We start from the raw sequence: 24,488 nt of genomic DNA on the forward strand, positions 1-24,488 counted from the left end.
TTGCACTGCACTATTATTAGAATAGTAGAATAGAATGATATACAAATGGATGAACATTATATATACATGTAACTGTTATATACAAATATTAATATAATATATAACAACAAACCAGAGTATACTGATTTGTATCACGTATTACGGTGACGTTGAATTTGCTATCATTTATTCATCATCCACGCACGAACTTGTCTCAGAAAAAAAATATATCTTTGTACATTAACACACTTTCAGGGATAGAGATGAGATTTTTTTCTGAGACAAGTGCTTGTGGCCATCCACAAGAACTTGCCGTCATCCGCTGTTCAGTACTTCAGTACTTTGATTGTTTTTGTCCTGGCTGATAAGGCTGATAATAATATCATTATTGTTAGACGTAAATTTTACATTGAGGTTCTGCAAAAGGAAATCACTAATTCACCAACATTCCAACTTACTCCATTTACGGAAAATGACATCTGCAACAAACATAAACTCTTAGCTACCTCTTTACAAGCAGAACCAAATACAATGAAAGCTCCAACTATGTACTGGCTTCCGAAGCTGCACAAAACACCATACAAATATAGATTTATTTCATCTTCAAGCCATTGTTCCACTACTAAACAACTATCTATTATACTTACAAGTACACTAAGTACAATCACAAACCTGATAATAAATTGTTAAAATAAGGCCTTTGAAAATAGTGGAATTAATTACTTTTGGGGTGTCAAAAATTCGTTGGAAGTACTTAATAAATTACATGCTTATATTTGTGATTTCGAATCTGTTCGAGGCCTCGGTGGTCGAGTGGTCTAAGTAGTTACTACTGTAATCACTAGCCAGTCAACACTGAAATTGTGAGTTCGAACCCCGCTCGTGCGGGTGCACCCGACTCCAATATTAATTGACTAGGATTGTCAGTTTTCCTATCGAAGGTCGGATGTTTTCTCCGGGCACTCCGGCTTCCTCCACAAATAAAATATGGCCGCCACGAAACAGCCCAAAAGCGGTGCTTAAAAGTGGCGTTAAAACACCAAAAATCAAAAATCAAACAAATCGAATCTGTTCAAAGTTTTGATTTTTCTACTCTATAAACAGTCTCCGGGACAAGTTTGCAATTCCGCTGAGTGCAAAAGTTGTCACCTTAATTTTTGGAGTTAAGTCAAAACAAAGTTGATAACTTGGTTGGTATTGGTTCCCTGATATTTGTCCTAAATTTTTTTGGATCTAGCACCACTGTTGAAAAAGTTATGCCCCTTTTTTCAACAATTTCCTCAGAGGAAAAGTACTTTTCCTCAAGGGAAATCAAATTTCCCTGAAGGAAAAAGATTTTTTCTCAAGGGAAATTGTTTTTTCCTCAAGGGAAAAAGATTTCCCTTAGGGAATTTGCTGCATAATTATTTCCTTTGAGGAAATTCTATTTCCCTAGAGGAAATTCTTTTTCCTTTGAGGAAATTTGCAGCTTCAAATTTTCCTTGGAGGAAATACTTTTTCCTGTGAGGAAATTTGTAGCTTCAAATTTTCCTTGGAGGAAATACTTTTTCCTGTGAGGAAATTTTTGACAAACACTTTTCCTTGGAGGAAAATTCAAGACAACAAATTTCCTCTAAGGAAATCATTGATCTTCAAATTTCCTCTAGGGAAATTTCTGAACATCAAATTTCCCTTAAGGAAATGTTTTTCCTCTATGGAAGTTTCATAACAGTACAAACAGTATTAATATATTTTCTCCTAGACTGAATTATTGATACAAAAGATAATTAAAACTTTAATACTGTAATACAAATTTTCATGGTGAGTATTAAACATACAAAAACAAAAGGCTGACTGTTTAGCATGTTTAAGACAATACAATAATAAGCCAAACGCTATGAATATCATATCATTTGTGATGTTATTAATATTGTGCTCATATTTGCATATTAAATAAAATAAACACTTTTCATGTCAAATTAACTTGTCTTCTGTTTCAGCTGCTGTGTATTCGACCCCCTACATAACAGTTCAGTGCATAAATAATTCAATCCACAAGACATCTTCCTTCAATTGGTTGAATAAATTTTGGCAACGTATGTTCTTCAAACATCTTCTTTGTATATTTGATATGATGGAGCCATGTACATGAATTGATAAAGCAGGTGTTTATTTCGACAACAAACATGACAAAGATACTATTTTTTTTCTTAATTTCTCCATAATCCATCAGTTAATATGAATGTAGGTTGTTACATTTTACACAATTGTGTTCTTTGATAGTACTCCATTTTGTTTATAGCAATTTTGAAGGATTTTTTCTATTTCTTTTTCCAGAAAAACAGTTGAGTTCATTTCACATTAATAATCCAATTAGCACATTATGTAGAAAAGTATTAACAATTAAGTTTCCTCTTCAGTATAGACCTGCAGGACCTGTTGATGATCATAAAAACCAAGATATCTGACCTATAAATACACAAAATAAAAAAAAATGTTATAAATGGAGAAAAAAACAGCAATATAAATAAGCTTATTTTATCATGTTTTAATGAACATTTTGAGAAACTTTCATTTGATATTCTTACTTGTCATGCTTATGAGTTCTCTTATTTCAGTGCTTTGTGTCCAAGATTTAATATTCGTTGTTTAGTGCCTTGCAGTGATATTTAAAGTTGAGCCACTTGCAATAGTTGTTATAGAATGTTCATATGTTGTGTTAATATTTGAACCACTGTCCTATATTATGGTCAGGTTGAGTGCTCACAGACATGAGGCCTAAATTAATATATTGTTTGTTTCCCTAATCCCTATTCTGACAAGCCAGGTGTGGGTAGGTAGGTAGGTAAATAATTTTATTTTTCCCAAAAGCCTGAATATTATCGGATGATCCGGCAAGCCCGAAAATCAGAAATGAATAAAATAATATTTGGCTTAGTTTTGACAATAAAATTTTATGAGTAGGGCCATTTTTGCAGGGTCGGTCAGGATTGAAGAAACAAACAATATTTTATATTAGGCATGATTTTTTTTTATTAATTGTTATTGACTTTGAACATGTTGAACTAAATTGGATTGTTTAAATCTTTATATGTTGAGATCTTTAATGGATGACCTATAAAGGAAGTGTTTTCTCATTATTGAAGGCAGGCCCATGATTGGCCTTTAATTTCTTGCATCCGCTTCATTGAACTCTGGTGGATAAGTCACTCATTTACCATACCACATTTTCTTATTTTTATATGAGTCATCATTCAAAGGCAATTTCTTTTATTACTGTAATTCAGAAATTATCGATCGAAACTTTTTAGTAATGCGAATAATGTGACTGGGTGAGTATCGCAAAAATAAGAAATCATATTTTGATAACAGAAACATATATATATATATATATATATATATATATATATATATATATATATATCATGTAACTATATAGATCTTTATGCAGATTTTTTTTGTAATCACAATAAGTTGTCCCTTCCCTGAAAAATCTGAATTTACAGTATATAGAAGTGGTCTTACCATTTAGGCCTTGTTGTATTCTGTTTATCTTGTTTTGCGCTCATTTCTATTGTAACTGTTTATATTTTTCATCATTTTTCTATATTTCTTGTCCTATAAAACATAAAAAAGGGTAAAAACTATTATAAAACATCAGTTTGTGTTTTTCTTTATATTCAGTTATATTTAAAAAGAATGGAATATTTGTGCTATTTCATTTCACAAACTTTTTGCCAGTCATGACTTTCAAAGACTTTCACCCTGGTCAATAGTTTAAAAAACAAACATTCCCATACTTTTTCTTTGTGTTCGTACTAATTTTTCATTTGACAACAAAGACATGATTCAACTATTCTTCTAAAATTTGTTTCGCTTGACTACGTTAAACTCTGAAATATTGTTAACAGTATAATCTGTATGTGTCTCACTTGTCAAAATTTCAAATTAATATATAAATCAGATAAAAATGCTATGCATGGCTCAGCTTGATACAAACGTACAGGTTGAACCCAGAACAGTTGGGGCAAGTATGGACACAACATTCAAGCTCAATACAACTCTGAATTTTAAATTTGGATTGTGATTCAATAGTTGATGCAGCATAGGTTTCTGACACAGAATGAATGCGGTCCAAGTACTTAAAAATTTTAAATTGACAATTAACCTCTAAAATGGTCCAATATTCAAAATCTCAATACATGGTTAGATGCAGCATATCAACATGATCAAAGAACCCCAATAATTCATTTTTTGGTGAAATCAAATAAAGTTAAATTTTGGACCTTTTAGAACTCAATGTGAACCAATTTGATAATGGGTCAAAATATCAAAAATCTTAATGAATGGTTAGATTCAGCATATCAAAGAGCCCCATATAATCAATTTTTGTTGAAATCAAACAAAGTAAAATTTTGGACCCCGATTTGGATCAACTTGAATTTGGGCCCATAATAAAAAAATCTAAGTAAATATTCAGATTCAGCATATTAATCTGAACACCAAGGATTTAAATATTGTTAAAATCAAAATAAGTTTAATTTTGTACCCTTTGGACCTTAAGGTAGACCAATTTAAACAGGACCAAAAAACTAGGAATCTAAATACACAGTTAGATTTGGCATATCAAAGAACTCCAATAATTCAATTTTCTATAAAATCAAACAAAGTTTAATATTGGCCCCTAATTCATGTAATTCCTAAACTCTGAACAAAACTCTGGTCACAAACCTTGTGTTTGAATTTCATAGATTTCTATTACTTGTACTAAAGTTATTAAGCGAAAACTAAATGTCCTGGGACAACGACGACTACATGATAAAATTGAGAATGGAAAAAGGGAATGTGTCAAAGAGACAACAACCTGACCATAGATTTGAGGGTTGGAATCCTTTTCTTTTACCGAGCAATGCATTTGAATGGGAGATATAGTTGGAACCCCTCTTTGCTCTTGGTTGGGACCCCCCTTTTAAAATGGCTGGATCCGCCCCTGAGAAGCATTATAGAAAAATCTATAAGCTTTAACTCAAAATAAGGATAATTTTATTTTTAAAGGGCAGGCACAGATCCAGAGGGGGTTCAAGGGATTGGAACCCCCCTTTTTTGGATAATCAATGCATTTGAATAGGGACATGTAATTGGACCCCCCCCCCTTCCCCTTTTGTCCTGGGTTAGAATCCCACCCCCACCCCTTTTTAAAATGACTGGATCCGCCCCTTAAGGGTCTATAATTAAGTTTGACAACATCAGACGACATACTACTTTATCAAAAAAAAATGCCACATTTCATCCAATTTAATTTCATCCCTTACTTGCTACATGTATTTCATCCATAATATTTAAAGAAATAAATTTGGGAGGAGTATGATTTTAATTCATTTGTAATTTGCAAGTTATTAACTATCCAAACTAGAGACCTAATAGAGTAGATATACTTGACTAATTTAAATCAAACTTGGGGTGACTGGGAACAAAGATTTAAGGGAATAGATGACAGTTTACCTACAATGACCTAGTTTCATAGCAATAGCATACATTAATAAAGACTACATGGTCATTCTTATGTTTAAACGTGGTTTAAACTTTGGGTGTTCATTTTTTAATGTTTAACATGTTTAAAGCTAACAATTTCAACTACGTACATGTATCAAGATTTGATCCTACATTATTTAAATATTGAAAAAAATAGCTTTTTAAATTTGGATCTATATATAATTGTGAATGTCACATGGATGTATTTTAATGTAAAGCATCTGAAAAATCATTAGCCGTCTCATATTTATTTCAGTTCTTCAAAAGGCAAATTTATATGAGCTTATGCTGAAAATAGAGATTTCTTATTAAGGAGAAATCCCTGCCCCCCTTTTTGTGTGAAAAATTTTGTTGATTATATAGGGAATCACAGAAACATGACTGAGGCAAGCATCCCCCATCTGAACCCCCCATGAATATGTTTTTTTAGCTTGTGTAGGTGTAAGTCAGTAAGGAGGCAACCATTTGATTTGTAGGCCGGGTGAAAAATGTGATTAATCTTGCTTTGTAAACTTGTGCTATAAATAAAAATTACCAATCCATTAAAAAATCCGTGAGCCCAATCTCATCCAGTGAAATAGATTATAGTCTGTTTTCGAAGTTATATGGAAGTAAGTTAGTAGTCCAGATAATTATGACGCATTGCAAGGCATTTTTTCTAAGGAGAAGTGTAGAATGGGGGAATGGAACCAATAAATTGATCGGATCCGAAATGTTCTTCCCAGTAAAGGAGCACCTATTATTTTGTAGGTAATTATTATTAGTGTCGGTGGTCTCACAAGTAAATCAGAGTGAATATTGCATGCACATTAAAATTAGCAGAGAAGAGACAATTATCAACTTGTGTATTATTCATTTTCTCGCAGTTATTTACGGTAAATCAGCTATATAGACATAGGACGATGTGGTGTATGTATATATATATATCCGAAAACAGGTGTTCGGTTCTAGTACTATAGTGGCTATAGTATATGACTTTTAAATAACAATTATCAATTATATCTGTATTCTGTGGCGGGTCGAAGGGGATGGAATCCGGGGTTGGCCTCCCCTAGCATTTTGTGAGCAATCATTGATTGTGACGTCAGGCAAAATGGAAGGTTGGAAAAAAATCGGCTTCACCTCGGCAGTAGTTTTTAGACGAAAAAGTGTCCAGACACAATATAAATCAGGGAAAAAAAGTTACAACAGAAAGGATGATATATTCGCTTATTTCTGGTAGGACATTTATTGCACTCTTAGCTAATTTTCATAGAAAAAATGAATAGAACATAAATCTCTACATCGTTGAATTTGTATGGACTGCAGTATCTAGGAAACAGAACGTCACAAATTAACTTTTAATTGTTGCGTCGTTAGCAACTATTGTTCTAAAAATGGCGACGTCCATATCTCTTCAATGTGAACAAACATTAATTGCAAATGAAACTATTGCAAAAGATTATTCATTAAATAAACAAAGATCTCTTAAAAAGAAACTTGATGCAACCCAAAATGAGCATTTTCGATACAATCTAACAGGCGGTGGACTTAGAATATGGTTAAGCGCTAGCTGCTATGAATCATTTAGATGGGCACTAAATACTTTTTATGATAACAAAAGAAAAGAAAATGAAGGAAACATCATATACAAAAAGGTATTTGACAAATCAGAAACTGTCAATGTTGAAGATCAATATAAAATAAAATGTGAAGGATTTGATACACGAGGCCGAAATATAAAACTTAGTTGTTTTTCTATAAATATGTACCATACAACTTCGTCCTTACTAGTAAATGGAAAAAAGTTACTTGTGTTCATCAATGATCATCTTCCAGAAGTACTTAACTGTATGAAAAACTATCAAATCAATGGAAAACCAGTTGATCTGAATATGCTTAATAAATGCATTTATGACATGATTTCTGTAAACTTTCCGGAACAGGAAAATCATTCAAATTCAACCAAGACAAATGAAAAATCATGTGAAAACATTGAACATTCGCAAGCTAAATCTATTATGTCTATTACATGTACATCTAATACATGTTCAAACACGGAAAATAAGAATATCAATGAAGAAAATTCTGAGATATCAACCAAAGATAACAGTAACATAAAAAAGAAAGAAGATATAAAAGAAATTCATTCCGATACAGTACGCCAACCATTACAGAATGTTAATGAATTGTTACATGCACGTGAAAATATCACACAAGATGAAAATTCTGTCAAATCACTTTTACATCAACTATTAGATAAAACCGACAGTTTATTTGAACTCGTTAAATCAATAGACAAACAATGTATAGAAGACAAACAAGATTTCCAAAATAAGATCGATCAAGTCAACGATAGGATTACCGCTTTTTCAAAAAAAATGTGTACTATTGACGAACACCAGACACAACATTTATATGACATTGAAAACAGTGTCAAGTTGGTTAAAGTTGACCAGGACAAAAATTTTAGTCACGTTCATAACAAAATACAAAGCCTCGCCGATAGAGTAAAAGATTTACCAAGCCGTACACAGTACAACGCCAAAAACTTTGAAGTGGAAAAATCAAATGAAAATATAGATTATCGTAGTGTTAACAGCAACACAGCCAATACATCAAAGACATATATAGATCAATCACATACAACCATAAGAAACTCTCAAATATTTCCAGACGAACGGAAAGAAAAACATTGATAATAGGAAGTTCCATAATTAAAGGCATCGATGCAAACAAAGTTGGAAAAGATGTTCACATACGAACAAATAGAGGCGCAACAGTACCAACATTAACAGAAAAGATTAAAAAATCTAATATACAACATTACAAAAGTATTATTTTAGTTGTTGGTGGGAATGATGCCTCGTCAAGGATACATCCAGAAGCTTTCAAAGAAAAATATGATGATATGATAAAAACTGTCAAATGGATAAACCCAGGCATAAACATTGCTGTATCTGAGATTTGTCCAAGACGGAATGTTGATACAGAAATTTATAATGCAATATTACACAGGGTTTCTACTGAACATAAGTTAAAAATCATCAAACAAACAGATGCATTTGTCTCCAGAGGCGGCGATCTCGTTTCTTCTTACTACCACCGTGATGGAATACACCTCACTAATCAGGGTACAATTCTTTTACTTAGAAACATAAACAAAGTTGTAAACATTTTCAACCAAACAACTATTTCTCAGTCCAATAATGAAAGTAATGAACAGCATGGTAAAAGACAAACCATTGCAAAGACATCCAATGGTATCTGCTTTAATTGTGGCTTTTATGGTCATCATTGTAAAGACTGTCACACACTTTAGGATAAATCTGATGTATTTCAATTTGTAGACAAAGTATCAAATCATAGTAAATCATTACTACTTCATAACAATTTCGATATACTTCTTAATTTATGTCCAAATTGTAATACATCAAAATATATATGTACTCAAAAATGTATGTCTGTAGCTGAGAATTTTAAAAACCAAAGTTCTACAGAAAATTGTCAAAAATCACAAAATGGTAAATATGCTAATAGCCTCAGCTCAAAACCTAATTGTAATAGAAACAAACATTATCAAAAAAACTGTCTTAATCTAAAATGTAAAGGTTTCAATGCTGTATGCCTTAATGTTAGACATATTTTATCTAAATTTGACGAGTTAAAAAATATAATTACTATAAACAACAAATATTTAGATTTATTTGGATTAGTTGAAACATTCTTAAAACCTGACATTAACAATGAACAATGTAAAGTGCCGGGATACAAAATTTTCAGAAAAGATCGCCAGTGTAAGGATGGTGGTGGCCTATTGGTTTATGTCAAAGATTCTATTGCAGTTAAAAATCGATCTGATTTATCCATTAATACATTAGAAACTTTATGGTTAGAGGTAGAATTTCCAAAATCTAAACCTTTCTTCATTTGTACTATTTATAGACCACCAAATTCCCCTCAGTCCTGGATAGATCTTTTTGAGGAAGAATTTAATGCAGCTCTTTCAGAAAACAAAGAGATAATTTTAATGGGGGACTTTAATATTGACTTGATTAAAATTGAGAATAAAAAATGGATCAATTTCATAAACAATTTTAATCTTCAACAACAAATTTCCACTGCAACACGTATTTGTGACAAATCTGAAACTCTAATTGATCATATTTACACTACTAATCCTGAAAATATTGTCCATTGTCATGTACCTTCATATGCTTTAAGTGACCACTATCCTGTTTGCTTAAATAGAAAAATCAATATAAAGATAAAAAAAAGAAAATCATATCGAAATAAAGTATAGGTGTTTCAAAAAATTTAATGAAGATGCCTTTTGTACAGACTTACATCAAACCCCTTTTCATATTGTTGAAATGGAAGATGATATTGATATTGCTGTCGACAAATGGTATGAACTTTTTAATCAAGTTATAAACAAGCATGCACCAATGAAAACTAAAAGAGTAAAAACATTTAAACAAGCCGAATGGTTTAATGAAGAAATTAAAAACTCCATTCAATATAGGAATATGTATCATTCAAAAAAAGATTGGATAAACTTTAAAAAGTGGCGTAATAAAACAACGTCGTTAATATTTAATGCAAAAAAGGAATATTACCAAAACGCCATAACTAGTTCCAAAAATAGTAAAGAACTTTGGAATCATATTAAAGAGTTAAATCCAAAAGAGGATAATATTTTTCCACCTAAAATGCAGTATGAAAATCAAACGGTTTATAACAACCAAGATATTGTAAATACTCTTAATGTTCATTTTTCATCCGTAGCTGAAAAACTTATTGGAAATAATACTTCAGATATGGATTTTTCTATGCTACAAAATTTTACTAGTGAAAAATTAAAGAAAACTGAAAATTTTCATTTAAAACTCATTTCCATTGGAGAGGTGTGTTCTGAACTAAAACATCTTAATATTAATAAATCCGCAGGTTTAGATGGAATAGGTCCCAAATTTTTAAAGTTAAGTGCAGAAATAATATCCCCATCATTAACTTTTTTAATAAACAAAAGTATAACTTCAAATCGTTTTCCGCAAAAATTAAAACTTGCAAGAGTAACTGCTATACATAAAGGAGGACCAAGAGATATTCCCTCAAATTATCGTCCAATTTCTATTTTGAATACCATATCTAAAATTTTCGAAAGACATGTATGTACACAGTTATATGAATTCCTTAACAATAAAAAATTGTTACATATCGCCCAGTCAGGTTTCAGACAAGGTCATTCCTGCCAAACAGCGCTAACTAAACTAATTGACGAATGGTTAAAATATTTAGATAATGGAGAAATAGTTGGTACAGTGTTTTTAGATTTCAGTAAGGCTTTTGACCTTATTAACCATGCCATACTTCTAGAAAAGTTAAAATTTTATCATATCGGAAAACATATAATAGATTGGATAAAATCATATTTGTCTGACAGACAACAAGAAGTCCAATACGCTAACATTAAATCTGATAAATCGTTTGTAAAGTATGGAGTGCCTCAAGGTTCTATTTTAGGTCCGCTGTTATTTTTAATATATATAAATGATTTACCACTTCATGTTAAACAATCCAATATGGATTTATATGCTGATGATTCAACATTGCATTTTCATGATAAAAACATTGAAAAAATAAACAGCATATTGCAAAATGATTTAAATGCTATACAATCTTGGTGTAACAATAACAGTATGAAAATCAATGCACAAAAAACTAAGTGTATGAAATTGGGTTCAAAACAAAAACTTAAACAACTATCAGAATTATGTATTACCGTCAACGAAACATGTATTGAGAATGTCCATTCTTTCAAATTACTTGGAATAGACATTGATGAAAATTTAAGCTGGGAAGATCATGTTGATCGTATATGTAAAATTATCTCATCTAAAGTATCACTTTTATATAAAATTAAAGTATATTTGCCAATACACACAAGGCAACTATTTTATAATGCATATATTCTACCATATATAGACTATTGTAGTTCAGTTTGGGGAATTTATTACAAAAAGATTCAGATAGAATCATAAAACTTCAAAAAAGAGTAGCAAGAATTATACTGGAATGCGATATTTCTATTCCATCTAATTTCATGTTTTCTTCTTTAAAATGGCTATCTTTTACCAAAAGAATAAAATACCAACAATCAATTCTAATGTATAAAATTGTAAATGGGCTAACATCTGATTACTTAGCAATACTAAATATTGATGATGTGCAACGCCACAACTTACGATCTGTCTCTAATAATGATCTTTTTGTTCCAAGACCAAATACAAATTTTTATAAAAAATCTTTTCATTATTCTGCAACCAAAGTATGGAATAATTTACCACTCGAAATAAAGAAATGTCCTAATGTGGAATTATTCAAGAAACATAGTTATAATCATTTTCTTGAAAATTATATGCAAGTCAACTAATTTGTTTTCCTCTAACAAAACTATATCAAATATTGTCATTTATTACCCTTTGTATATTTCAATGCTTGAATTGTGTATATACTAGTAATATATATTGTAAATTAATGTATGAATGTATGAATGTTAACTGTATGCATGTATTTTGTTTGAGGGCCTCAATGAAAATTAGACTATTTCTAATTGAGTTACCCTCTTTAAATAAAGAATTTATTATTATTATTATTATTATTATTGCATAAATGATAATCTCGGGAATCCTCTCAAGTTCCTATATATACAAGGTGATAGGACGTTCCGTTGGAATAGGTTACCTGTGCATCAGGAAAAGTTTTAAGGCATAGCGTGAAAAGGTAACCTATTCCAACGGAACCGAACGTCCTATCACCTTGTATATAGGAACCTTAAAAAAATGTGAATAGGTCGGGAAAAACTCTCTTTTGACACTTAGGTATTGCACTGTTGCATTACACACCAATCAAAACGCAAACAATATGGGAAAAGATAACATTTTAACCTACACAATATATGAATAAGGTATACACTTTTGAAATCTAAATTATATGAAAAGGGTGGGGTAACCGTAGAAAACCAGCGGCAACGACACCCCTTATTTAATGGAGACATGTAGTTGGAACCCCCTTTATCATGGCTGGATCCGCCCATGATTTTACATGTAAATCAAGCCCCGGGTATTTGTTAGCATAACGGTAACCACGAAAGGGGGGGGGGCTAATTAAAAGCACGAGGAATTATAAAAATACAATTCAACAGGGGTAGAGTGCATCGAGGAATGGGAATTAAAATTGTCTCTTCACGATGATCGAAAAAAGTATCTTGCACGTTATTTTCATCATCTTGTCTGAAACACTCTGAATAATGAGCTTCAAGGCGAAAACAAGGCATGTGAAATACTAATAACATACACTTCTTTTTTTATACGTTGTATGGACAAACCCATAAATCCCTCAACAAAAATTGCTTGATTCATGTCATATCAAATAAATTACAGCGCGGAAAGGTAACTTTAATTTAATATCAAAACTAAATTTTTGTTATATTTTTCAATAAATTTATAAATCTTAATTAGGCATGCGTTGCGTGAGTTCCATTTCATGAGACCTACACAGATTTCTATAAAACAAATCAAAAATTATAAATACAGTTTTTCAATTCTTTCCGGCATAGATAAAAAAAAAATATGTATATAATCTATATACGATTTGGTTGAATTATTTCACTTCATTTTAATGATAAATCCTTCAGTTCTTAAATTTTTAATTAAAATGAATTTATCATTTTGATATCTAACGATAAACTTTTTAAATTGAAGTGACATGGTCAGTAACCTAATTAGTTGCATGGCTGATTACCATCTTACAGGTGACCCAGTAATTTTCCATATGACAGTAGCGTGTACCCTCGGGGTTATATCGGGGTGTGTATAACTTATTTTCTGGGGAACATCCTGTCCACGTGTAGTACTTAGCATATATTGCAACAGATGACATTAAACAAATTTTCTTTGTAGCATCGGAGGCAATTTCATGTTCGACCACACAAAATATTTCACAAAAAAGATATGATAAAATCAAAAGAAAAAGATAAAGAAATATTAACAAATAAAGGTGGAATTGAGTAAACGGGGATTCGTGTTTTTATGAGCTTATTTTCAGTGGACAACAACAAATGGAAGTTTTTAACGACCTTGTGTGACCTATAGTTGTTAATGTTTGTGTCATCTTGGTCTTTTGTGGATAGTTGTCTCATTGGCAATCATACCACATCTTTTTGACTGGCTATATACATGATATAATATATATAGCACTTACACGGTCGGTCCAGTGGACATATTTCATACTAGATAACTTATACAGTAATTCTTTTTATATATATGAAAATTATTGTCCGATCTGATACACGTACCTATAATGTACAGAATTTTGAACAGCTTCAAATATATGGGGTCCGTAGAAACACCGCAAAGGACCTCCTTAGTGCACTAAGAACAAAAATGTGCACTAAGGACCTACTCCTTTCATAATTTTAAATTATATTTTTTCTAATGTTTTCTCGACACGTGCCTCAAAAAGTTGATTGTCACCTTTAGTATAATCGATAGCAATTCATGTTCGCTCAACCTTGGCCCGTGAATAATCTACTAGTATACTGATTAAACATGTATATGGTATTTCAAATTGTTCTCTATTTTTTTTTTTCATTTGTTTGTTTTTGCCGTATTTATTCTGTCTGCTATATTTTTAACTTCTAAATTAATAGGGTATTTTCAACTCTTTTCAGTTTGGGATTTTTCATCCTTTTAATTTTAAAAAGACAAATAATTGTGAACACTTCACGGAAAAGTGAGGATTGATATTTGGTTGCTTAACGTCCAGTTGCCAATACTTCATTCATTTTTCTAATGTTAAGAACTATGCCATTTATCAATATTTCGATTTGAGCGTTACTGATGAGTCTTGTGTAGACGAAACGCGCGTCTGGCGTACTAAATTATAATCCTGGTACTTTTGATAACTATCACAGCAATGTTTTTAAACATGTTTAGGAAAGGAACATATTTCTGATTCGATGTTTATATACAAATGCATTACAAGTATAAATATGTATAGGTTGATGTTTAGTCCCTTCGATGTTTTAGACTGTAAATAAATTATGACCAATTTATTTCTGACATCTTCTTCATTTTTAACTTTTGTGGATAGGTGTTTCATTGACAGCCGTACCACATCTCCTTTCGCTTATTTTTGTTGTATATATTTTTTAATTCACTTTCCTTGTCTTTTAAAATATAAAGTAAGTAAGTAAGTAAGTAAATTGTTTATTATAGTGACATGTGTAAATCAGCATAAATTTGTACAAAATATAATTACATATATAATACACCCGGCCCAATGGACCAATAAGTCACCTTTTACTGTTAGTTCAATATAAATGTTCTAATATCACGTGTCAATTGCCAATTTAAATTTAAATACAGATAATTATAGATTAAGAATTAACGCTTGTAAAAGTTCATATATTATTCAACTAATGTTTGTGAAAAAGTTTAAGAATGTTAACTAGAGTAAACTGTTTGTTTTCTACGGAAAAGTGACGCTGCTAAATATTTAGCTATTTTCCTTGGATGGTTCACCATTAGAAATGTTAATTTTCCCTGCTCATCTAGTTGCGTAAAGTCAGGCACCATTAATATCTCGCTAAAAACAGTTTGTCTGATATCATTATAAAATGTGCAGTTTATAAGAAAATGTAGCTCACTTTCAACATTTTGAGAATTACAAAATCGGCATAGTCTGTTTTCTACTGGTTCCCCAATATATCTACCAGTCTCAATTCTGATCGGTAATAATCCCCATCTAAACTGGGCTAGCACAGATCGTTCGTGTTTCGTAAGATTTAGTTTTACATAGTGCTCTAGTTCGAAGTTTGTTTTAAAGTTTAAGTAAGATCGTAGCTTTGGTTTATTTATCAAGGACTCTCTCCATATATCACTGTAATAAGTTCGTACAATTTGTTCAAAAGATTTTAAATCCACCATTGTTCTACTTTCGTAATAATGTAACATATTAAGTTTAGTGAAAATATCTTTAGTGTCACTACACCAATTGTTTGTGCAACGATCATAATCCATATTGAACACCACTTTCGTTAATCGGTCGTCTTCAAACGATAAAAGCCTATTCCAGTATCGAATAATGTTCACCCAATGCCGAAACTGACTTGGTATCCATCCAGTATCCCCATACAGTGCTAGAATTGGTGCAAATCTGTGAACGCCTAAGTAATATCGAATTGCTCTGTTCTGTACGTTGTCTATTGATTGGAACTTCCTATATATTTATTCCATTATTTTTATTTGATGCCGAAAATAAGAATACGAAGTTATTTGTTAAATGCTATAAATAAGCGAAGTAAAACAACCGTTAATAATTATGTATATGAGCATTATATCTATTTATAAAATATTTTAAATACAAGCAGACATACCATTTGTGACACCAATTTCATTTATTTCCAAATCTTAAAATCATACATTTCCGTTCTTTAGCGTTTCTTAATAATGACAGAACGGGCTTAAGAGTCATATGATTAAGTTAACTAAATAATTTAGTTTTCCCACATCATTAGCGGATTTAGGGGGGTTAAAGCGAGAGGGTAACTTGATAATTAGAGGACCAAAGGATTTAATTAAGACAATCCAAGGCTGCTATCTCTATATTTTATTATATATATCTTTATTAGCCTCCCTTAGAGTGATACAACAATTGCAAAACGGGTAGATACGATCTGTAATCAAATAATTAACCTTATAAAATTAATACTTAAAATTTTATTTAGAGTAACCATATGCCGGATGAACAAAAAGTGTGCCATTTATTGAAAAACATATGGTTTGGTATAACATGAAAACTTCTCTAGTGTTTTAAACATTTCTCACATAACCCCTCCCCCAAACCCCCACTTCAAGCTCTGGATCCACGCCTGCCCATAGTGCTTATTACATTATAAAATAAAATGGTATTCATCTTCAATTGTTGAAATAAAGATGAATTGTTAAAAAAAAAGCATTGACACCAGTTTAAAGTTATCGTTCATAGAAGACAGTTATGATTTATTCTATAATTTTCTTTTTAAAACGTAATATAATTTTACTCTTGGAGTTTTTCTATATGTTACTTCTGTAATCGGATTTTGAAGAACCCCATGGACACCACATACTCTCAAATGTCTTTCAAGGAATAATGATAGTATGTAAACTCTTGTGTTGTTAGTAAGGAAATGAAATATCAAAAGCATTTGTTTCTCAATTTTTATCTCAAAATAGGGTTCTTTAAATAAAAAAAAAGCTTGCATAGCAATTTCCTTAAAAACTAAATATATATAACAAAGGCAAAGTTTTAAAACACAAAATTTATTTTTTATTTTTCTTTCATAAACTTGAATTTATACCACGCTAAACCGTTAGGTTAACAACCATTGATTAATCAATAAGTAACGATCAAAAGACAATTGTTTATTGGATTAGGTTGATTGAACATGATGATTCGGGAATCTGCAATAAACCGTTGGTCACGTGGCGAGTGGCAGGCGTTGATTAAAAAGTCATTTAACTTCAAAATTACAAAATCTATTGATACCTAACTTTATAGATTTGAGGTATTTAATCATATCCTCTTATATTCATGTTCGCTGTGATCTTAAAACATCGTTTTAGTGTCCTTAATCATAATGCAAAAACTTTCTTCTTAGTGCACTAAGAAGTCTTTTGCGGTATTTCTACACACCGAAATATATGGCCTTATTATTGGTAATATACCATATTAGTGTCACTAATGGCTTAACGTGTTACCAAATTAAAAAGAAGAAATAGGCTCAAAACCGCATTTTTAACTTTAGATTTTTTTTTCAATCCCAAAATAGAGAAGAGGTCCGGTATACAGACTTATTAAAAAGTCCAGATGCTTTTCTATTCCCGGCACTTTTAACTTAAGTGGGTCTCATTGGGGACTAAGCGTGACGCGGGATTGCCGATTTTTTGTAAGCGTGAAACGTGAAAGTCAAATTATTGTGTCGTGAAAACGGGAAATGAGGTCTAGCGGGATCTGGGAAATGACAAAAAAAATGAGAATTGCTTACGTACATAGTGTAAGCGGGAAACGGGAATGTGACAAAACAGTAAGCGTGATCCGGGATCGGCACCCCCCACTTAACGAATGCAAAAAAAAAAATCAGTACGGCTGGTTACAGTTGCGCATTGACAAATTATAATCTTTCGATTAAATGATCTTAAATCTATATGGTCTTTATTTTAAAAGTTATAAAATCTAAATGTAAAGTGATCTAAAATGTTCAATATAAATGAGTATTTTCGCTGTGAAATGAATCTAAGGTCGTCTAAAAGTGTATACATGTGTATTTGACCCGACTACTGAATACATAGTAAACTATTCATTATGTACCTATAAGGGGGGTCTGAGCGGGACTCGGGATTGTCGAGGCGTATTTTTTTGTAAACGTGACACATGAAAGTCAAATTATGAGGGAGGGTAGGAGGGGTACTGATCCCGAAATCCCGAGCTTAAAAACACGAAATCCCGAAATCCCGGGCTTAAAAAACACGAAATCCAGAGGTCCCGAAATTCGAAAAAAGAATTATCGTATCCCGAAAGGGTCAATCCCGAAATCCAGAGCTTAAAAACACCCGATCCCGCAGTCCCGATAAAGGTCCTATCCTCCCTCAAATTATTGTGCCGTGAAAACGCGAAATGAAGTTTAGCGGGACATGGGAAATTACAAAAATAGCAGAATTGTTCACTTACATGGGCCTTTTTCAAAAAATGTGGATTTTCTTGTACAATCAATATTTCTAAAAAAGTGTAAATATTTTTATCCAATTTTTAGATACACCATTTAGTTTTTGGTGTGTGTAACAAGTTCCAGCAAATTCAATATGAAATTTAGCTACAGAAATTGCTTCCAGTGGGTTTCAAAGGGTCCAAAAACCCCAAAATTGCTTGTACGAAATTGAAAAACTAGTCTTTTTTAAATGCTGGTTTTAATACCCAGCGGAAATTATTATTTTTCTTTTGTTATTATAAATATATAGGTATCACTGCAGGTATGTATACACAAATACAGGGAATTATTAGATTTTATTAGCATTTTTTTTTTCTTTTCATTTCGTACTTAAAAAAATGTCAACTACATAACACAAATGAAATAATGTTGCCAATAAACAACTGATTATATCCCTTGTAACTAAGGAAGTGTTCTCTACTTACTCTTCATCCTCTGATGACGTGCTTAAAGTTACAGGATGACATCATTGATTCATTTCATTGTAGATTAGTTTTGGTGAGTACAAATTACTCCGTAATTTTATTCTATGTCAACTTTGTAACGGCAAAAACATTGATAAATTTTGGCATAGATATTTTTTTTTACATAAATCATTCAAAGTCTATAATACTGACTCTAATTCAATAAAAACCATTTATCTGGTAGTATTAGGGTCAAGAAAAACATCCAAAAACCACAAATAGGTCAACTACATAACGGTCAACTACATAACGCAGTGAATCGTTATGTAGTTGACAAAAAGCGTTATGTAGTTGACAATGCTGAATTAAATTCACTTTAAAATATGTTTCTAAAAAGTGTTATTTTAACCATGTTAACTGTTTTGAAAAAAGTGTGATGATTTTTATGGAAATATATATCAAGCAAAATGTAAATATTATTAAAAAAAATTAGGGACCGAAACTAAATCCGTTATGTAGTTGACATGCGTCCCATACTTGTTTCTATGTTATTTTTTAAAATATTTTTGTAGTAGCATTTAAGATTGCATATTTTTATTTCAGGTTGTATTGTTGTTAAACTATTCAATTTCATATATTAAAGTTGAAAATTGAATATTTTTTTGTATTGTTATTTCACAACTGAAATATCCACATTTTTTGAAAATGACCCACATAGTGTACGCGGGATGGCATCATGCGAGAATCTAAAAAAATAAGTAGTAACTATAAGCGGGATCCGTGAACAGAACCCCCAATGAGACCCCCATTAGTTGTGGCTTATTTTGGTCTTTTTAGTTAGTTTCTTTCCCCTACATTACTTGACCGTTTTTGTAAAACAACAGCACTCGAGGTCTGACAGTATTTTACCAAGAAATGCACAAAATATTCAAAAAGAAGGCCTAGAAAATTTAAATATTGGTATGCACACATACTCCCCTATCAGCACAGACAATTATATTTTTGTAAAGGCGCCAAACTCGTTTCTAATATTTATAATAGAACCGAAAAGAAAATGGAAATGGAAATGGGGAATGTATCAAAGAGATAACAACATGACCAAAGAGCAGATAACAGCCATAGGTCACCGATGGGTCTTCATTGCAACGAGAAAATCCCGCAACCTGAGACTGGGGTGGATCTAGTCATATAAAGGAGGGGTTCCTAACCCAGGACAATTTTTTTTTTGGGGGGGGGGGGGTGTCCAACTACATGTCCCCATTCAAATGCATTGATCGTCCAATAAAGAAAGGGGGTTCCAACATGTCCAACCTTCAGCCCCCCCCCCCCTGGATCCGTGCCTGTGAGGCATGCTTTAGCTTGCCATTAAACAAAAATGTATACTAGTTGAGTGATAATGGACGTCATACTAAACTCTTCAATATAAAAAAAAGAAACTAAAATAAAAATCATACAAAGGTCACAAAGGCCATAACTTCTGGCTCCTGAATTAGGAAAAGTGCAAATTGCAGTGAGGATAAAAGCCTTTACTGTAAATTCCTGAAATTACAATTATATAAATCATCTCACATCTTTGTGCATTTCTTGAAATTGGTCATATTAATAAATGCATGCAATATTTTCAGAAAATTTCAATATATAGGCTTTTAAAAGTCAATCTTGTGCATGATTATCAATGATTATACTCGCACAATTAACACATGTGGTTCTCAAAACTCAGAGGTGTCTATGCTATTTATGACAACATTTTAATCAAGTATAAATTTACAAAATATGTTTAGAACTATATGATTTTTAGGTTTTTAAGCATAGATATAGTAGGTCAGGATCTGCGAACTCTCACTGACTGACTGAGCACATGAATTCAACACTAGTTTTTTGGTGATGTTGGTGTTGCTTAGTGTTTTGTTTTGTTTTTCTTTTCTGCATCTTATGTTTTGCCTTGGCATTGTCAGTTTCTCTTTCATTGCCTTTGGTTTTTTTTGTTATGTTAAATAACAAGTCACAAGAGAGAAAAAACAAAAAAAATATGTGAAAAAATGGCTTAGTTCAGTATATATTAAGGACAGAGATAACAAATAGCTAAATAAGAAAAAAGAAAAAAGAAAATTCCTTTTCTATGTGCAGTCAATTGTCTGATAATCTAGAAGATATCCTGATTTGGTCTAATTCTCCTGAATTCTAGCAGGTACTTTATTCCAACTTTTTTAATTCAAACAAACCATGTCTTAGATAGTCTTGGAATTAGAATACATTAATCATAAAATTTTCATAATACTTTGGTGAATTATCTATTGATATAATCATGATAATTAAGCTCCTTTTTAATTTTTAGGGATTTTAAATTTTTAATTTAAAGTTAGGGATTTTATTCATAAAAGCGGGGATTTTTCCAGTACGTATACTATTAATAATGCTTTGAGCAATTTTCATGAAACTTTGTGAATTATTTTTGTATAACATAAACATGATAATTTTCCTTTTAATTTAAAAAAAAATCTGATTTATGTCATTGTACTATCATGACTTGGGATTAGGATAGTCTCAAGAATGCTTTCACAAATTTTTATGAAACTTTGGTGAATTGTTTTTATATCTTGACAAACTCCCTTTTTATTGTTATGACCCAAAGTGGAGGGGACATAATGTTTAACACTTGTCAGATCGTTTGTCCGTCTGTCCCAAAGTTGTTTTTTGTTCTCTTACAGTACTTTAGTTTGCCTCAACCAAATTCAATTAAACTTTTACAAAAGCTTGTTATCACAATTCTCATATCAAGTTTGAATTTTGGTGATGTCAGTGTTACTGTACTAGAGTATCAGAGTTATGCCCCTTTAGAAATGGGGAAAATATGCTGAATTTTTGGTTTCCTGTTCTCTAAAATTTAGTTTGTCTCAACCAAATGTTATGAAATCAATACACAATGCTTATCATCACAAAATACAGATTAAGTTTGAATTTTGGTAGTGTCTCTTTTACTAAATTCTATAGTTATGTTCTTTAAAAATGGAAAAAAATGTTTCGGCCTTCTAACTTAAGTTTCCCTCAACCAAATTTTATTAAACTTTAAAAAAATACTTTTTATCACAATTTTAATCGGATCAATTTCAAATTTTGGTAGTAAAACTTTTACCGTTCTTCAGTTATGTTCCTTTAAAACTTTGAATAATATGCAAGCTGGAGTATCATTCCCTATTTATCATGTATATTTTTTTATAAGATGCAGAGTTAAGGAACTTTAGTTGTTGCAAAGTTATTTTAAAATTGTCCATTTTCAAAAACTTTGAAAGGTTTTAGAAATTTATGGATTTGTTAAAAAAATCACAGCCTTAAACTTATAGTCACTTGAGATATATATCTATAAATGGAGCCAAATTATATACATGTTTTATGTCAATAAATACCACTGTTTGTGCATGTTTTGTTTTGTTTGGAGGGCAGGGGTCTTATTTGCACAGTGCTCATAGTTTTTTAGTCGATCATTAAAATTCATTTAAAGCTTAAAGACCAGCTATAAGGGCAAGAAGCTTATCAAGCACTCATGGTTTAGATTTTTATTAAACACACATTAATAAACCTAATGTACATTAAACAGAAAAAAATATTGATGCAAGATGTCATTCAACTTTTACTCTTTTATGTATAGGACAAGAACTATAGAAGATACAGAGAAATTATATACAGCAGAAATGATAGGCAATGTAAAATTTGCAGAAGCCAACTAAACCTAAATGGTAAGGCACCTTTTAATTTTAAAAAAGTTATTGAACTTGAAAGATGATTACTAGTATCATGATTACTATAAAAATTAAAAGATGTGGTATATTAAATATGAAAACTATCATGGCTTTGAGAAAGCAATTGTAGGCCTGTTACGACCTTCAATAATGAGAAAATCCATACCCTATACTATAGTCAAAGTAGGCAGCTATAAAAGACCTAAAGATGAAACATTGAAACAATCCAAACTAAAACTAATCATGGTAATTGCCTAGTTTATAACAAAATAAATTACAAAAAATAAATATGACCGGTATGAAACAACAACAACAACAACCACTAAATTTTAGTGTCAGACTAAACTGACAAAAGCTACAGGCTCTGAACTTTGGACAGGCACAATAGGAATATGGCAAGGTTATATAAAAATAAGATGTGGTATGATTGCCAATAAGACAACTCTCCACCAGACAACCAATGATGTAAATTTCCTGCAAACAGGGACTTGACTTCTGTAAATCAACTAATTTTTCGTTAATACTTTATTTGGCATTTTATACTTTCTAGTCTACATCGCAGTTATTTATTTTTCTCGAGTTCAAGTTTACTTAATGTATTTTAATAAGGAAAGATACACATGAAAAACATTTATTGCTGTTTCTCTCTCCATTTATAACATTTTATTTGTTTATTTTGTGTATTTATAGGTGATCAGACATCTTGGTTTTCATGATCAATAGGTCATTACTGAAGAGGAAACTTATAGTTGAAATTTATTTACATAGTGCATAATTGGATTAATTTGAAATGGAATGTGTGCTTTCCTGCAAAAAAGAAATAGGAAATTTCAACATTATCACATGATAATGACCATAAACAAAATGGAGTTCTATCATAGATACACAAAAACACTATTGCATAAAAGCAACAACATATCTTAATCAAAAGAAAGGAGAATGCTGAACAAATACTATTTTGTTGTTGAAAAAAGGAACACCAGTTTTATCCACTCATTTACATCGCTCCCTCATATCAAATATACAGAAGAAGATCATTGAAGAACAATTTGCAAAAATTATTTCTCTTAGAATTGAAGGGAATTGTTTAGTGAATGGAATAATGTATTCACTGAATTCTTACGTAGTGGATTGAATAACTGTACACAAGCTGAAACAGAAGAAATTCTAATTTAAAATAACACGAAAAGTGTTTATTTTATTATTTAATCTGCAAATATATAAACAAATTCTTTAGAACACCACAAATGGTATGACATTCAAATTGGTTGCTTATTAATGTATTGCATTGAAACAATTACAAAGAAAATAGAAGCATTTGCTCCAAAAAAAAATTATAAATCAAAGTTAAATTTATAAAAAAAAGTATAAACAATACCTAGATCTAAATAGTCAGACTGTATTATTTTCAATGTCATTAAAATGTTGAGTCAAACATTTATTAAAGTTTTAAATATCATTTGCATCAATTATACAGTCTTGTTATTATTATATTCATACTGTTTGTATACATGGTGTAGTGAAGAAATGTTCAACAAGTAAAAATAAGGGAAAACATTTCCTTAAGGGAAATTTGATCTTCAGAAATTTCCTTAGAGGAAATTTGAAGAACAATGATTTCCCTAGAGGAATTTGTTGTCTTGAATTTTCCTCCAAGGAAAAGTGTTTGTCAAAAATTTCCTCACAGGAAAAAGTATTTCCTCCAAGGAAAATTTGAAGCTACAAATTTCCTCACAGGAAAAAGTATTTCCTCCAAGGAAAATTTGAAGCTGCAAATTTCCTCAAAGGAAAAAGAATTTCCTCTAAGGAAAAAGAATTTCCTCTAAGGAAAAAGAATTTCCTCTAAGGAAATAGTATTTCCTCAAAGGAAATAATTATGCAGCAAATTCCCTAAGGGAAATCTTTTTCCCTTGAGGAAAAAACAATTTCCCTTGAGGAAAAATCTTTTTCCTTCAGGGAAATTTGATTTCCCTTGAAGTACTTTTCCTCTGAGGAAATTGTTGAAAAAAGGGGCATAACTTTTTCAACAGTGGTGCTAGATCCAAAAAAATTTAGGACAAATATCAG

General features: G+C 31.2%; 2 long non-coding RNA genes across 2 annotated transcripts; one reads left to right on the forward strand and one right to left on the reverse strand.

Annotated features, from left to right (window-relative positions):
* Window positions 1-1,740: 1,740 nt before the first annotated feature.
* On the reverse strand, window positions 1,741-6,381 carry LOC143079942 (uncharacterized). Its single transcript, XR_012979554.1, has 3 exons — window positions 6,026-6,381; window positions 3,484-3,576; window positions 1,741-2,427 (listed from the first exon to the last, which is right to left on the reverse strand). It is a non-coding gene; the product is annotated as an uncharacterized LOC143079942 (long non-coding RNA).
* A 13,080-nt stretch (window positions 6,382-19,461) lies between these two features.
* LOC143079941 (uncharacterized) lies at window positions 19,462-23,880 on the forward strand. Its single transcript, XR_012979553.1, has 3 exons — window positions 19,462-19,644; window positions 22,331-22,418; window positions 23,112-23,880. It is a non-coding gene; the product is annotated as an uncharacterized LOC143079941 (long non-coding RNA).
* Window positions 23,881-24,488: the final 608 nt, after the last annotated feature.

The sequence above is a fragment of the Mytilus galloprovincialis genome, chromosome 6 (assembly GCF_965363235.1).
Source record: "Mytilus galloprovincialis chromosome 6, xbMytGall1.hap1.1, whole genome shotgun sequence".
Lineage (NCBI taxonomy): Eukaryota > Metazoa > Mollusca > Bivalvia > Mytilida > Mytilidae > Mytilus > Mytilus galloprovincialis.